Source organism: Eriocheir sinensis, chromosome 9 (assembly GCF_024679095.1).
Source record: "Eriocheir sinensis breed Jianghai 21 chromosome 9, ASM2467909v1, whole genome shotgun sequence".
Classification (NCBI taxonomy): domain Eukaryota; kingdom Metazoa; phylum Arthropoda; class Malacostraca; order Decapoda; family Varunidae; genus Eriocheir; species Eriocheir sinensis.
Window position 1 is genome coordinate 6,954,008 of NC_066517.1, and position 15,516 is coordinate 6,969,523.

Genomic DNA, 15,516 nt, shown 5'->3' on the forward strand with positions numbered 1-15,516 from the left:
AGAGGGCAGTTTAGAAAGCAAAGACTGGTCCCAGACTCTATCGAAGGTTTTCGATATGTCTAGCGCAACAGAGAAAATTTCACCGAAACTGCTAAGAGAGGATGACCAAGAGTCAGTTAAGAGAGCAAGAAGATCGCCAGTAGAACGCCCCTTGCGGAATCCATACTGGGGATCAGATAAAAGATTAGAAGTGGAAAGGTGCTTTTGAATCTTCCCGTTAAGAATTGATTCAAAAGCTTTAGATGGACAAGAAAGTAAAGCTATAGGGCGGTAGTTTGAGGGATTGGAACGGTCACCCTTCTTAGGCACAGGCTGTACAAAGGCATACTTCCAGCAGGAAGGAAAGATAGATGTTGACAGGCAGAGACGAAAGAGTTTGACCAGGCAGGGTGTCAGCACAGAAGCACAGTTTTTAAGGACAATAGGAGGCACCCCATCAGGTCCATAAGCCTTCTGAGAGTTGAGGCCAGAGAGGGCATAGAAAACATCATTAGGGAGAATCTTAATAACAGGCATAAATGAGTCAGAGGGGGGATGAGTAGGAGGAATATGCCCAGAATCGTCCATGGTGGAGTTCCTACAGAAAGTTTGAGCGAAGAGTTCAGCCTTATAGTCCGGGAGCCAAATGCATATTTTTGACCTTACCTGGAAAATGGTTCTTAAGTTTTTTTCTCAGTGTTTTCATGTTATACAGGTATTGTACTGTATGAAACTGCATGATGGCATTCTCCCTCCATTGAGCATTTTCATATAACAGCTTTTATACAATTGCGTGTCTTCCTACCTACTCCTACATATATGTATATATATATATATATATATATATATATATATATATATATATATATATATATATATATATATATATATATATATATATATATATATATATATATATATATAATACACAATAGGTAACCATACTAGGGTGTGGTTTAATCTTCCTTCCTCTAAACAAGACTTTGATATACATGATACACACAAAGTATCACTGCTATAAGGAGACAGACACATCTTTTACTTCCATACCGTTACGTACTCGCCTATAGCGCCAGTAGGCTTTCCTTAGGGGCTTGGTGGTCGGCTCCAGCCCGTCTTGACGCAAGCAAGTTTTTAAAGTGGCGCGATCTATTCTTGGTTCATGCTGCCTTCAGGAGCTCATTTTTTATTTCCCTTGAACAGTTCCTCTACAGTCCGGGTTGACAGGCGGTCCTCAGGACAGCATGTGGGTTGCCTTAGGCCACTTGGCGGTGGTTGAAAAATTCCAGGTGGTAGAAGCGGATTCGAACCCGCGCCACCCAGAATGTGGCGGAACGCGGGACCGGCACTCTAACCACTCAGCCACCGCCTCCGTGTGTGTGTGTGTGTGTGTGTGTGTGTGTGTGTGTGTAGGGGTCTTAGTTATGCAACCTGCTGAAAAATGCTTAATGGCTTATATTTTTGGAGTTTCATTTCCTACTAACGGTGGTTTTAGTTGATAGGACAGTAAACATTTAGAGCTAAAATGAAAAGTATTCGGAATTAAGAGCTGATATTTTTCAGATAGATTTGACACTAGTATTGCTTCATTGGACATGAACGAAAAAAATCTACATATTGATATCATGACGTCATGAAGTCGTAACGATTTTTTTCATGTGTCCTACCGACTGAAAGTTTTCCTCGACATGCATGATTTTTCGGCTGTGGATAATTATTTAATTCCCAAAACCTTCTTCGTGCTCGTGTTTTTTTTTTTGGTTTTTTTTATTTACCATATGCCTGAAATGTAGCGCGGTCATAACGTTTCGCTGTGATTTTTGTTTTAACGTCTTCGCCTGTGGCGCCGGTAGGCATGTTTGGAGGGGTCTGATGGTATGGCCCAGTCCGTTGTGGCGCAGGCAAGCGTTTATAGTGGCGCCATCTTGCATTGGCTCATGCTGGCCCCCCGGAGCTCATCTTTAATCCTAGAATCTAGAGCCCGGGTTGATAGGTGATCTTCTGGTAGTTTTAAGCCACTCGGCGGCGGCTGAAAAATCTCAGCTTGGTGTCACCGGTCGGGGCGCGATCCCGCGCCGCATTTAGATCGAATATTGAATTCAAAATAATTAGATCGAAAAATGGTCGACAATTCATCCAAAAAATAACCACTGTAAAGCTCATAAAAAATAGTTCTTCTCACTAGACCTAAATAACATATTCAAGCATATGCTTATCATTCACCGCTTTTCAAAAGAATTTTCTTTTTGCAGCTTAATTCCTTTACACTATCATAAGATCGAAGGTATTTTCTGAGGTCAGTTTAAAAGAACCTAATAAATATATGACATTTTTGTTTTGTATTTCTCTCTCTCTCTCTCTCTCTCTCTCTCTCTCTCTCTCTCTCTCTCTCTCTCTCTCTCTCTCTCTCTCTCTCTCTCTCTCTCTCTCTCTCTCTCTCTCTCTCTCTCTCTCTCTCTCTCTCTCTCTCTCTCTCTCTCTCTCTCTCTCTCTCTCTCTCTCTCTCTTTGATTATGCACAGTACTACAAGACTAGTAGAAAATAACAAGTGAATAAATATAATATGCACACTTATTAAAAGATAAATCCAGGCATTTGTCATTATAAAAAAAATATAAGAAGCTGTGATAAAAAAAATTGCAAGGATATAATAAATGAGATAAAAAAAATACAGTACTGAAGATGATGAAGATGAAGATGCAGCGTACGTGGCACTGCTGGAGAGCTTTTTTTTTTTTTTTAGGCCTGCGGTATTGGTAGGTGTGGTGGTTGCAGTGTAGTTAGCTCGGGTAAAAGTGGTGGTGTGGGTGGGGGTGTTTGGGTGGGTGGTAGTGGCGGTAGTAATGGTGAAGAGGATCGATATTAAAGTGCGGGCAGCAAAAACAAACAAAGGAATGGCTCTTTCTTTCTCTGTATGCCTGTCCACCTATTTGTCTATCTGTCCGTCTCTCTCTCTCTCTCTCTCTCTCTCTCTCTCTCTTTCCAACTAGTCCAACTTGCCCGGAAACGAATCGTCATATTTGACCAAATTAACGCACAAGCGTAATAAAATCTGCGGCTCAAATGTGGCGGGTTTTCATTCGCTTTCCTGGATGTAAATTCACAAAAAAAGTCTGATCCAAATGTTTTCTTACCGTCTATTAATTAAAATTTTACATTTCAGTTCCTTATCAGAAGTTTTTTTCACATTCAAGGGAGGTTAGCGGGATGAAGGATAGGTTTAGGAGTCTGACCAAAGAGGGCGGAGAGAAAAGAAAATAAGAGGTAGGCAGGTGTTAGGCATAAGGGAACGACTTGTGATGAAGAAAAGTTAGGAAGTAGAGAGGAGGGAAAGATGAAAAGACAGGACGGAGGGAAGGTAGAGTGGAAGTACATGAAGAGAAGAGTATTAAAGAGGTGTCACCAGGAGTGCTCTGTGTGTGTGTGTGTGTGTGTGTGTGTGTGATACTTTCGTCACTGTGAAAATGTATGATGTAACAAGTAATGAGGAAAAAATGTAAAACTACTGATTTTTGCTTCTGTTCTAGTTCCATTTTTAACCTTTCCCATTCCAGAGACGATTTTCTTCAAAAACGCCCTATCTCATTTCCATTGCTATGCTGGACCCTCCCTAGAGACCCAATCACGTTTGGGGTTATAGGTATCTTGACTCTTCTTTGGGGCTCCCCCATAGTTCTAATAATAATAATAAATAATAATGGGATTTTTTTTTTGAAAACATGTCAGGACGACGACTTTAGTCGTCATCCAAAAAAGTTTTCTTTAATATTAAAAATAAAATATATCTCAAGTCGTCAAATGTTGGATGACGGACAGAGCGCGGAGCAGGTACGTGCTCAGTCAACATCAAGCTTCCCTGTAGCTTGATAATTGTTGTATGTTGTCCACATGGAGGCGGAGCGAAAGCGGCGCGCGGCTTGTCATGAGACAACATTCAGTGTAGCTTTTGTTTCTGTCAGCGCAAAATATTCATTCATTTACACAATGCTTAAATAGAATTATCAATTTGAATATATTTTGAGGGAGATTTTGTTTGGAGTAATCTGTAAAATTTTGCATTGCGGCTAAATTCAACAAAAATTTTGGCATTATATTTTGTAGATTTTTCAGTTTTGGCCATTGCTGAAAAAAAACAGCATAGGTACAAAGCTTAAAAATGTTACCTAAATGAGCTTTCTATGATGAAACGTAACTTTGCTATGAGCGTTGGAAGAAAATAATCTATGCAACTGTTTGTAATTCCCGCCAATGCAGTCGCGAGAAAAGTGCGGTTTTTACAGACGGCCCTGACGGGAAAGGGTTAAGAGGCCCTAAGAAAGAAAGTGAAGAAAGAACAGAACAACATATATAGAAAAGGAAAAGTTTTTTGCCGTCCTCCTCCCTATCCTCCTTTCCTTCCCTATTCTTCTCTAGTGATAACGTGAAAAACGGAGGAAAAGAGGGAAGAAAAATAAACGATATTCAACTTGGAGGAAAAATATGTATGTACTAGGAAAATAATAGAAAAAAGGTCAAATAATTAGATCGAAAAATGGTCGCCAATTCATCCAAAAAATAACCACTGTAAAGCTCATAAAAGATAATTCTGCTCACTAGACATAAATAACATATTCAAGCATATGCTTATCATTCACCGCTTTTCAAAAGAATGTTCTTTTTGTAGCTTAATTCCTTTACACTATCATAAGATTGAAGGTATTTTCTGAGGTCAGTTTAAAAGAACCTAATGAATATATGACATTTTGTTTAGTATTTCTCTCTCTCTCTCTCTCTCTCTCTCTCTCTCTGTCTTTCTGTCTGTCTGTCTGTGTCTCTGTCTCTGTCTGTCTGTCTGTCTCTCTGCCTGTCTGTCTGTCCTGTCTGTCTCTCTCCTGTCTCTGTCTCTGTCTGTCATTCTGTCTGTCTGACTCTCTCTGTCTCTCTGTCTTTCTGTCTGTCTGTGTGTCTGTCTCTGTCTGTCTGTCTGTCTGTCTCTCTGCCTGTCTGTCTGTCTGTCTGTCTGTCTGTCTGTCTATCTGCCTGTCTGTCTGTCTGTCTGTCATTCTGTCTGTCTGACTCTCTCTCTCTCTCTCTCTCTCCTGTAGCCGTACAATTTTTTTACATACAATACATTTTATTTAATTTTTTCATCACCCTTTTTTGCATCAAATTCCTACTACGTATTCAGCATAGTCCAACCCTTATTCTCATTTGTTTCATTCTTACATCCCTGCCTACCACAAAACGTCCCATTTCCACCATCCTCCCTCTCTATCGTTCTCTCGCTCATTCTTACTGCTTGATCTCAACACTTTTCCCTTTTCTTCCCTCTCCTCTCTATCCTATCAACCTATCCTCTTCCTTCCTCCTTCGATGGATCCCCCACCTTTATCTCGCCACCTGTTCCTTCTACATATACCTCATCCTTACACAAATATACCTCTTCCTTTACCCTCTCTCTATTCCTTGTTCTTATAACTCCTCTCACAAATGTATATTCTCGCCTTCCTTCCCCTTTCAATTTTCCGTCCTCCATCTCCCTCTCCAACGCTCAGGCGCACCTCCCCTCCATTTTCCACTCTCACCTTCGCACAAGCGTTCTTAACCTCTCTCACTCACTCCCATCACCTGACTTCCTCGCACAGACGGACACGAGAGACAAGCCGCTGAAGAAATCGGAATGCTGTGGCCAGGCGAGCTCTCGTAAAACCTGGACGCTGGAACACTTCGCTTCTGGCTGCTTTTCTTTTTCTCTATTTGGCTTAGTACCCGCCTCCCTCCATAACCTTGAGATTTACTACTACAGCACTGGAGAGGTAATAATGGTGTAGAAGAGGTAGTGGGAGAGAGATAGGAGAGGAATGGAGAGAATGGGGAGTAGTAGTCGTCTCAATAAAAGAGGAATAGATATATCGACAGGAGACAGAAGGGGAAAATAAAAAAAGAAGAAAGGGGAGGACAACGAGAATACAAAGGGAAAAAAAATGCCAAGAAGATAAATAAGGGGACAAACTCTATTATTTGTATACAATGATATACCACAGATGCAAAGATGAACTGAGATAATACATGATTTGCTAGATTGATGGAGATCAGTAAATTTTCTTCATCCAACGAGTACTACTCAACGGACAGCCTTCCAATTGGCTTCCAGTCACTAGTGGAGTGCCTCAAGGGTCAGTGCTGGGACCCATCCTCTTTATCATATATATCAATGACCTAGAATCAGGACTGAAATCCACAATATCGAAATTTGCAGATGACACCAAGGTGGGTAGAGATGCCCTCACAAAGACCGACTGCGAAATCATTCAGAAAGACCTCAATCACATTATCGAATGGTCGGAAAAATGGCAAATGTCTTTTAATGTTGACAAATGCAAAATCATGCACATTGGGTCCCAAAATAGTAACCACACATACATCATGAATGGGAGACCTCTGCAAGCGATGCAGGAGGAAAAGGATCTTGGAGTCACTATCAGCAGTGACCTGAAACACGCGAATCACTGTAAAAAAGCATACCACAAGGCCAACATTATGCTCGGGTTCATAGCGAGGAACTTCGAGTGTAAAATACCAGACGTGATGCTATCCTTGTATAATTCCATGGTAAGACCGCACCTCGAGTATGCAGTGCAGCTCTGGTCTCCCAATTACAGAAAGGACATTGCTTTACTATAAAGGATTCAACGACGCGCCACAAAGATGATTCCAACCTTCAGGGCTCAACCGTACGAGGAACGACTCAAGCGACTCAATCTCTTTACATTGGAGAAAAGACGCCTACGAGGGGATATGATTCAAGTCTTCAAGTATCTAAAAAAGTTCAATAACGTCAACTACTCCAAATTCTTTGAACTGCAAACCAACTCAAGAACTAGAAATAACGGTTTACCCATTCAGTCGAGTCGATGTAACACAGACATTGGAAGGAGTTTTTTCAAACCGAGTCATCCCCACTGGAACAATCTTCCCTCAGAAGTAGTAAATGCGAATACCATCAACTCCTTCAAATATAGAATCGACCGTCATTTCGCTGCGTCGGGAGTAAACTGAATAACGAGGGGCTTCCATCTGCTCCTCAATATCGAGGTGCTTTCATCTGCTCACCAAGCCCCAAGTGGCGGTCGAGCAGATTAAATCACCCAAGCGGGTGACCTCGTAATGAGCCAATAGGCTTTTTGTTGCCTGCATTTACATGTTTCCATGTTTTCTTTATGCGGACATATTTATGAAGCAGATTAATGGAAGTGAAGGAAAAATAGAAGGAGGGGCGGGAGGAGAAGGGAAAGTAGGAGGAAGGGAAAAACGGGGAAGATAAGGAGAAGCAGGTGGAGGAGGAGGAGGGGGGAGGTAGAGGAGGAGGGAGGAGTAGGAGGAGGAGGAAGAGAAGGAGGAGGAAGAGGAAACATGGAAACATGGACTAGCAGGCAGCAGAAAGCCTGTTGGCTCATTACTAGGCTGCCTGCGTTCAGTGATTCAATCAATCCGTTTGCCATAGGAGTGGCTTGCAGGGAAGGATTAAAGCACTTGTGCATCTACTCTTGGGAAAGTTCAGTTCACGATTCAGCAAAGTGGCGATCAATGCGTTTCTTGAAGGAGTTGATGGTCTCTGCGCTAACCACTTCTGCAGGAAGGCTGTTCCAGTGGCGAACAACTCTATTCGAGAAATAACTCCTGCCGATGTCGGTATTGCATCGCTTTGCTTGAATTGTTTTTCCGTTGTTTCTTGTTCTCAGGTTGGTTTGTAGCGTGAAGAGTTTGGAGTGATCAACGTTGCTGAGCTTGTTCAGGTACTTAAAGACTTTTTTATTGTCTCCCCGCAGGCGTCTCTTTTCCAACGTGAAGAGGTTGAGTCGTTCGAGGAGGAGGAGGAGGAGGAGGAGGAGGAGGAGGAGGAGGAGGATGGGGAGGAGGAAGTTGAAGAGGAGGAGGAGGAGGAGGAGGAGGAGGAGACGAAAGAAGAGGAGGAAGAGAAGGAGGAGAAGAGATAAAAGGAGGGGAAGGAGGAGGAAAAGAAGGACACCTGACATGCCTGGACAGACAGGTGGGCATGCAATTTTGGTAATGGAAGAAATATATAGAAAAAATAGCGTTCGTATGGACTCTCTCTCTCTCTCTCTCTCTCTCTCTCTTTTTATCTCTCTCTCACTGAACACACACACACACACACATACACACACGTCACAAGATACATACCTCCCGAAGGGAAAATAACACACCTGAAAATATATGAATAATTCCTTGAACAAAGGGAGAAAAAACGACAATCATGTCATTGAAATTAGACGAAAGAATCAGTGGAGGGAGAGAGGGAGGCACAAGGGGAGAGAAGAAGGGGAGACGGATGGAAAAGGGATGGGAAATCGGCTGATGAGAAGGATAGAATGGACTGGAGGAAAGGAAAAATAAGCTGGCAGAGAAGGATTAAAGGAGGGAGGGATGCAGGGGAGGGAAAGAAGAGGGGAAGGTCGATAGTCAGGTAGCATGTAGGAAGAGAGTGAAGGAAAAATGGGAGAGGAGGTCAGCTGGGGAAAAGTGGTAGGGAGAAAGGAGGGGAGAGAGAGGGCGAGGGGCTACGAGTGGGAAGAAGGGAAGAAGGAAGTGGAGGAAGTAGTGGAGGAAACTAAGTTATGACGCCTTATTTTTCAGGCGGCATAGAAAAATAGGAGGAAATGGGGAAAATGGGGAAAAAAGGTTGACGCCACACGATTTGTCATGGTCACGGGCGAAATGGCTTGGATGCCTCACTATTCTTCCCAACTTACTAGTATAGGAGAGAAGGAAGGAGGAAGAAGGAAAAGGAAAGGAGAAGGAAGGAAGGACGGAGGAAAAAGGGAAAGGGAGACGAAAGGAGAGCAGGAGGATGAAACAAAGAATGACAGAGGAACGGGTGAAGGAAAGAAGATGATGGATAAAAGAGGAAGGATAAAGGAAAAGTGGAAGAAATGGAAATGGTGTGAATAAAATAAAAGAAGGGGATAAGGAAAAAAGATAGAAAGAAAGGAAAGGAAGAAAGAAAGGAAAGAAAAATGAAAAGGCGAAAAAAAGGGAGGAAGGAAGGAAGGAAACAAGGATGGAAGTAAGGAAGGAGGGAAGGAAGGAAGGAAGGAAGGGGGATGGAAGAAAGAAAGGAAGGAAGGAAGGAAGGAAAAGAGGAAGGAGATAGGGAAGGAAAACCGGAAAGAGAGCGAGGATAGAAAATAATAGAAGACAACATAAAAATAAAGTAGAGAAAAAAAGATGGAAGAGGAAGGAAGACAGGAAAGAAAAATAAAAGAGGAGCAAAGATGAGCGGAAAAATAATTGAAGTGACGGGTACGTAAATAAAAGAAGAAGAAGGAAGAAAAGAAAAAGAGGAATGAAGAGATGACTGAAAAATATATGAACGAAGAAGAAAGGTGGAATGAGTAAAAAAGAACAGGGAATTAGATGGAAGAATGGAAAAGAGTAATAGACGAGATAAGACGAAGTAAGAACAAAGAAAAAGATGGATAAAAAATGAATATAGGGAGAGTAGGATAGGACTGGCATGAAAATTAATTTAAATAGATGAAATAGATTAAATAATAGAGATAAAGTAAACAACGATAAATAAAAGGATCATTGGATGTGAAAGAGAAGAAAATTTTAAATATAAAATTGGGGGATTAATAGGTTGAAATGAAGAAAAAAAACGGCGTAATTGGGAGATGAGAAAGAAGAGAATCCGAAATAATAAAGAAAACATGGAAAATGTCGAAAACACAACAACAAAAACTATATATAAGTAACAAAAAGAGGAGAGAAAGATTATGGAAAGGAAGGGAAGGGAAAACAAGAGTAGATTATACTATGCAAGGTAAACGATAAAAGGAAAGTATAAAGAAGTGAAACGGGAAGGAAGGAACGGGAAAAGAGGTAGGACAGTGAGAAGGTAAGAGATAGTTGGTAGGAAAGTGGACCTAAAAGGAATCAGGAAACGTGAGACAAAGAATCGAAGAAAAAAAATCGTCCTTTTATTCCTCATCCTGCTTTTCTCTTTTTCCTCTTCCCCCTCTCCTATACTCCTTTCCACTGCCCTTTGAAAATATCTTTGTATACATCTTCTTTTCCCCTCTCTCCTTTGTTAATTTCCTCCTCCAGTGATTGACGGAGATAAAAAAATAACTAATCTAAAAGGAAGGAAAAAAAAGGGAAAATAGCGAAAATATGAAAAGAGGAGGATACAGAGAAGGATAAAATGAAAATAAGTGTGTACAGGGAAAACAAGTACGGAATTGGTCGCTTCCCAAAAGAGTAACACGAAGGAAAGTGTGTAACAGGGAAGATGAAGGGCAATATTATTAACCTATGTGTCTGGTAAAGGGGGAAAGCGGAGGAGTAGGATTGACCATGATAACGAAAAGGAAAAGAAAAGGAAGAAAGATAATATGAAGGAGACTAAATAAAGAAGAAGAAAAAGAAGAAAAAAAGAAGAAGCAGAAGAAGAACATGAGCAGGAGGAAGAAGAAGAACAAGAGGAGGAGGGGGAGGAGGAGGATGCGATAAATTACAGAATAACAGAGTATTAGTACAGAATAAGATAAATAGGTAAAATATCAGGAAGAATAAGTGCAAAGAAAAAACGAAGGAAAAGGAAGCTAATAGAGAGACGATTAAACAAGAAAAAGGTGGGGAAGAGGAACAAGGACGGTGTAAGTAGCTGTCACATTAAAAGTGTCAGGAGTATAAAAATAATGGGCTGTTTTACTCAATCTAGACTTTAAATTAAGCCGTCAGAGAAAATGCTTAAGGTTAATGGATGAGTACGTGGTGGTAGTAGTAGTAGTAGTAGTAGTAGTAGTACCATTATTATTATTATTAGTAGTAGTAGTATTAGTATTATTATTAGTAGTAGAAGTAGTAGTAGTAGTAGTAGTAGTAGTAATCATCCCCCCTCCGACTCCTTATTCCTGTTAAGATTTTTCCTAATGATGTTTTCTATGCCCTCTCTGGCCTCAACTCTCAGAAGGCTTATGGACCTGATGGAGTGCCTCCTATTGTCTTTAAACACTGTGCTTCCGTGCTAACACCCTGCCTGGTCAAACTCTTTCGCCTCTGCCAATCAACATCTACCTTTCCTTCCTGCTGGAAGTACGCCTTCGTACAGCCAGTGCCTAAGAAGGATGACCGTTCCAATCCCTCAAACTACCGCCCTATAGCTTTACTTTCCTGTCTATCTAAAGCTTTTGAATCAATCCTTAACCGGAAGATTCATAAGCACCTTTCCACTTCTAACTTTCTATCTGATCGCCAGTATGGGTTCCGCAAGGGGCGTTCTACTGGCGATCTTCTTGCTCTCTTAACTGATTCTTGGTCATCCTCTCTTAGCCGTTTCGGTGAAACTTTCTTAGTTGCACTAGACATTTCGAAAGCCTTCGATAGAGTCTGGCACCAGTCTTTACTTTCTAAACTGCCCTCTTTCGGATTCTATCCTTCTCTCTGTTCCTTTATCTCCAGTTTCCTTTCCGGCCGTTCTATCTCTGTTGTGGTAGACAGTCACTGTTCTTCTCATAAACCTATTAACAGTGGTGTTCTACAAGGCTCCGTCCTATCACCCACTCTCTTCCTGTTATTCATCAATGATCTTCTTTCCATAAGAAACTGTTCTATCCACTCATACGCTGATGGCTCTACTCTACATTATTCAACTTCTTTCAGAAGAAGACCCTCTCAAAAGGAATTATATGACTCCAGGCTGGAGGGTGCAGAACGCTCAACCTCTGACCTTACTATCATTTCCGATTGGGGTAAAAGGAACCTTGTGTCCTTCAATGCCTCAAAAACCCAATTTCTCCACCTATCAACTCGACACAATCTTTCAAACATCTATCCCCTATTCTTCGACAACACTCAGCTGTTACCTTCTTCAACACTAAACATCCTCGGTCTATCCTTAACTCAAAATCTTAACTCGAAACTTCACATGTCGTCTCTCACTAAATCAGCTTCCTCGAGGTTGGGCGTTCTGTATCGTCTCCTCCAGTTCTTCTCCCCCGCACAGTTGCTATCCGTGTACAGGGGTATTGTCCGCCCTCGTATGGAGTATGCATCTCTCGTGTGGAGGGGCTCCACTTACACAGCTCTCTTGGACAGAGTGGAGTCTAAGGCTCTTCGTCTCATCAGTTCTCCTCCTCTTACTGATAATCTTCTACCTCTTAATTTCCGCCGCCATGTTGCCTCTCTTTCTATCTTCTATCGATATGTTCATGCTGACTGCTCTTCTGAACTTTCTAACTGCATGCCTCCCCTCCCGCGGCCCCGCTGCACGCGACTTTCTACTCTTGCTCATCCCTATACTGTCCAAACCCCTTATGCAAGAGTTAACCAGCATCTTCATTCTTTCATCCCTCACGCTGGTAAACTCTGGAAAAATCTTCATTCATCTGTATTTCCTCCTGCCTACGACTTTAACTCTTTCAAGAGAAGAGTATCTGGACACCTCTCCTCCCGAAATTGACCTCTCTTTTGGCCACCTCTTTGGACTCTTTTTGTGAGCATCGAGTAGCGGGCTTTTTTTTTTTAATATTGTTTACTTTTTTGTGTGCCCTTGAGCTGTTTCCTTTGTTGTAAAAAAAAAAGTAGTAGTAATAATAGTAGTAGTAGTAGTAGTAGTAGTAGTAGTAGTAGTAGTAGTAGTAGTAGTAGTAGTAGCAGTAGTAGTAGTAGTAGTAGTAGTAGTACTACTACTACTACGTTTCTGATGTGGATCATCCCCGGCATCAGTCCACTCCTCCGACCACTGGAAAATGTTGTCAAGAATGTATTCTTGCCGGCGCTAGTGAAATTTCATGCTTTGGGGGAGGAGGAGAGGGATATGCTAGCACATCCTCCAAGACTGGGTGGAATGGGGATCACCAACCTTGAGAAGCTGGCTGATAACGAGAACCAAAACTCCATCAGCCTTACCATATCCCTCATCAACAGAATCATCGCTCAGGAGGCAGAGGGTGAAATAGACCAAACAGAAATAAGATAAATCAAAAGAAAATCTCAAAAGAAAGGCAACAGGCCCAAAAAGACGAGCTGGACCGTCTAACACACCATCTGTCCACAGAAATGGGTAGAAAAATCCACACAGCACAAGAGGCGGGTGCTTCTGACTGGCTAACGTCATTACTAATCAGAGCAAAAGGCTTCAGCCTCAACTAACAAGAATTTGTAGACGCCATTGTTCTGAACTATGGCTGGCCGATTGAGCGGCTGCCTGATATCTGTGCATGTGGATCACCAAATTATGTCACTCACACAATGACATGTAAAAAGAGAGGCTTCGTCTGTATTCGACACGATGAAGTGAGGAATCTGACAGCCAGCATGCTCGGGAAGGTATGCCAAGACGTCACTACCGAGCCGGCACTGCTTCCCCTGGACGGCGAACACCTTCGGTATAGGACAACCAATACCTCACATAGGCACGGGTTGATGTAAGTGCCCCGTAGATTCTGAGTGCGCGGACAGCGGGCGTTCATGGACATCCGCATATTCGACCCGATGGCTGCCTCTCACCGTGAGCTGCCCCTGGAAGCCGCCCACCACAGGAACGAGCAGGAGAAGACACAAAGAAACGCAAAGGAAGAACAAACAACATCAGACCTGCTATTCCTTACGAGGCTGTTTGTGACAAGCTACACTAACTATCTAATCAAAGGTGGAAGATGAAGGACAGCAAAGGCGAAGGCTCCTCCCCACCCCCCCATCCCTCCAGCCAAAGCTGGCAGGAAAGGAAAAAGAACCATGCAGCATGGAAAAACTGCATGGAAATTATGTAGGAAAGAGGAAAGAACTACCATTACTGCTACCACTAACCGGGCGATAAAAGCGGACAAGGACACCAGTATTCGAAAGAACTTAACGTTATTACGACAATGAGTAATATCTTAGTTGCTGATTGGATTCAAAATACTTGTCTAATCTATTCTTGAAGGCCGTAACTGTTGTACTATCAACGACATCACAGGGTAGAGAGTTCCAAATATTAACAACTCGATTGAAGAAGAAGTGTTTAGCTTCGTGCGACGAGAATCTTTTACCACTTATCTTCAAATTGTGATTTCTTCTTGTTCTATTTGATCTATCAATTGTAATCTTCCGCATTAATATCACTGAATCCTTTAAACATTTTAAACACTTATATTAGATCGCCTCGCATTCTTCGTTTTGATAGACTGAATAAATTTACTTCTTTAAGCCTTTGTTCATATGATAAATTTCTCAACCTAGGAATCATCTTTGTTACTCTTCGTTGAACCCCATCCAACTTTTCTATGTCTTTTCTGTAATAGGGAGACCAAAACTGTACACAGTACTCTAGACCGGTTCGAACCAACGAATTATACAGTTTTAATATTACTTTTTCCGATTTATTATTAAAGACTCGTCCGATGAAGCCAACCAATTTGTTTGCAGTTTTAACTACCTCTGAACAATGCTGACCGGGCCTTAAATCGCTTGATATAGTGATTCCAAGATCCTTTTCTTTACTTACTGCAGAAAGTTGTTGGCCATTCATTACGTACCGAACGCGAGTGTTATTTTTTCCGATGTGCAACACTTTACATTTGTCAACGTTAAATTTCATTTGCCATTGATTGGCCTAACGTGCAAGTCGATCTAGATCTGATTGTAAAGCTTCTTCGTCGAGTGTCGCAGTTACTTTACTAGCAATTTTTGTGTCATCAGCAAATTTGTATACTTTGCAAGTGAGCCCATCATCGATATCATTAACATAAATTAAGAAGAGCATGGGGCCAAGCACTGATCCTTGAGGTACGCCGCTTCTGACATCGAGACAGTTAGATGTAACACCGTTTAGAACTACTCTCTGTTTCCGCTCAGAGAGCAAGTCCACAAGCCAATTGTGAATGTTACCCGAGATACCGTGCGCCAATAGTTTGCTGAGCAATCGTTGGTGGGGGACCTTATCAAATGCCTTTTGAAAATCCAGATATATGATATCTACTGATCTGCTTTCATCGAACACCTCAAAAATATAATGAAAAAAATCAAGTACGTTAGTTAAACACGAACGTTTACTACGGAAGCCATGTTGCGAATTATTTATCATATTATTTTCTTCGAAGAATTTCACCAAATTTTCGCGAATGATTGTCTCCATTAACTTACAAGCAATCGATGTCAAGCTAATTGGTCGATAGTTTCCTGGATGAGACTTGTCCCCCTTTTTGAAAATTGGTGTGACATTTGCTTGTTTCCAATCCGACAGAACTTTTCCAGCTGTTAAAGATCTATTGAATATGATGGAGGGCGGTTTACAAATTTGATGTTTGATTTCTTTTAAGACCCTAGGGGTAATTTTGTCTGGACCATGACCTTTGCTTACTTTAATCTTTTCAATTGTGCGTAAAATGTCACTTTCTACAATGAGCACGCCACTTAACATCTTTTCAGTCCTTCTAACCTCCGGCGGTTGAGGTGATAAACAATCTTCGTCGGTAAATACGGATGCGAAAAAGTTATTTAGCAGTGCAGCCATTTCATTTTCATCGTTCGTGTGGTTACCATTATCATTAG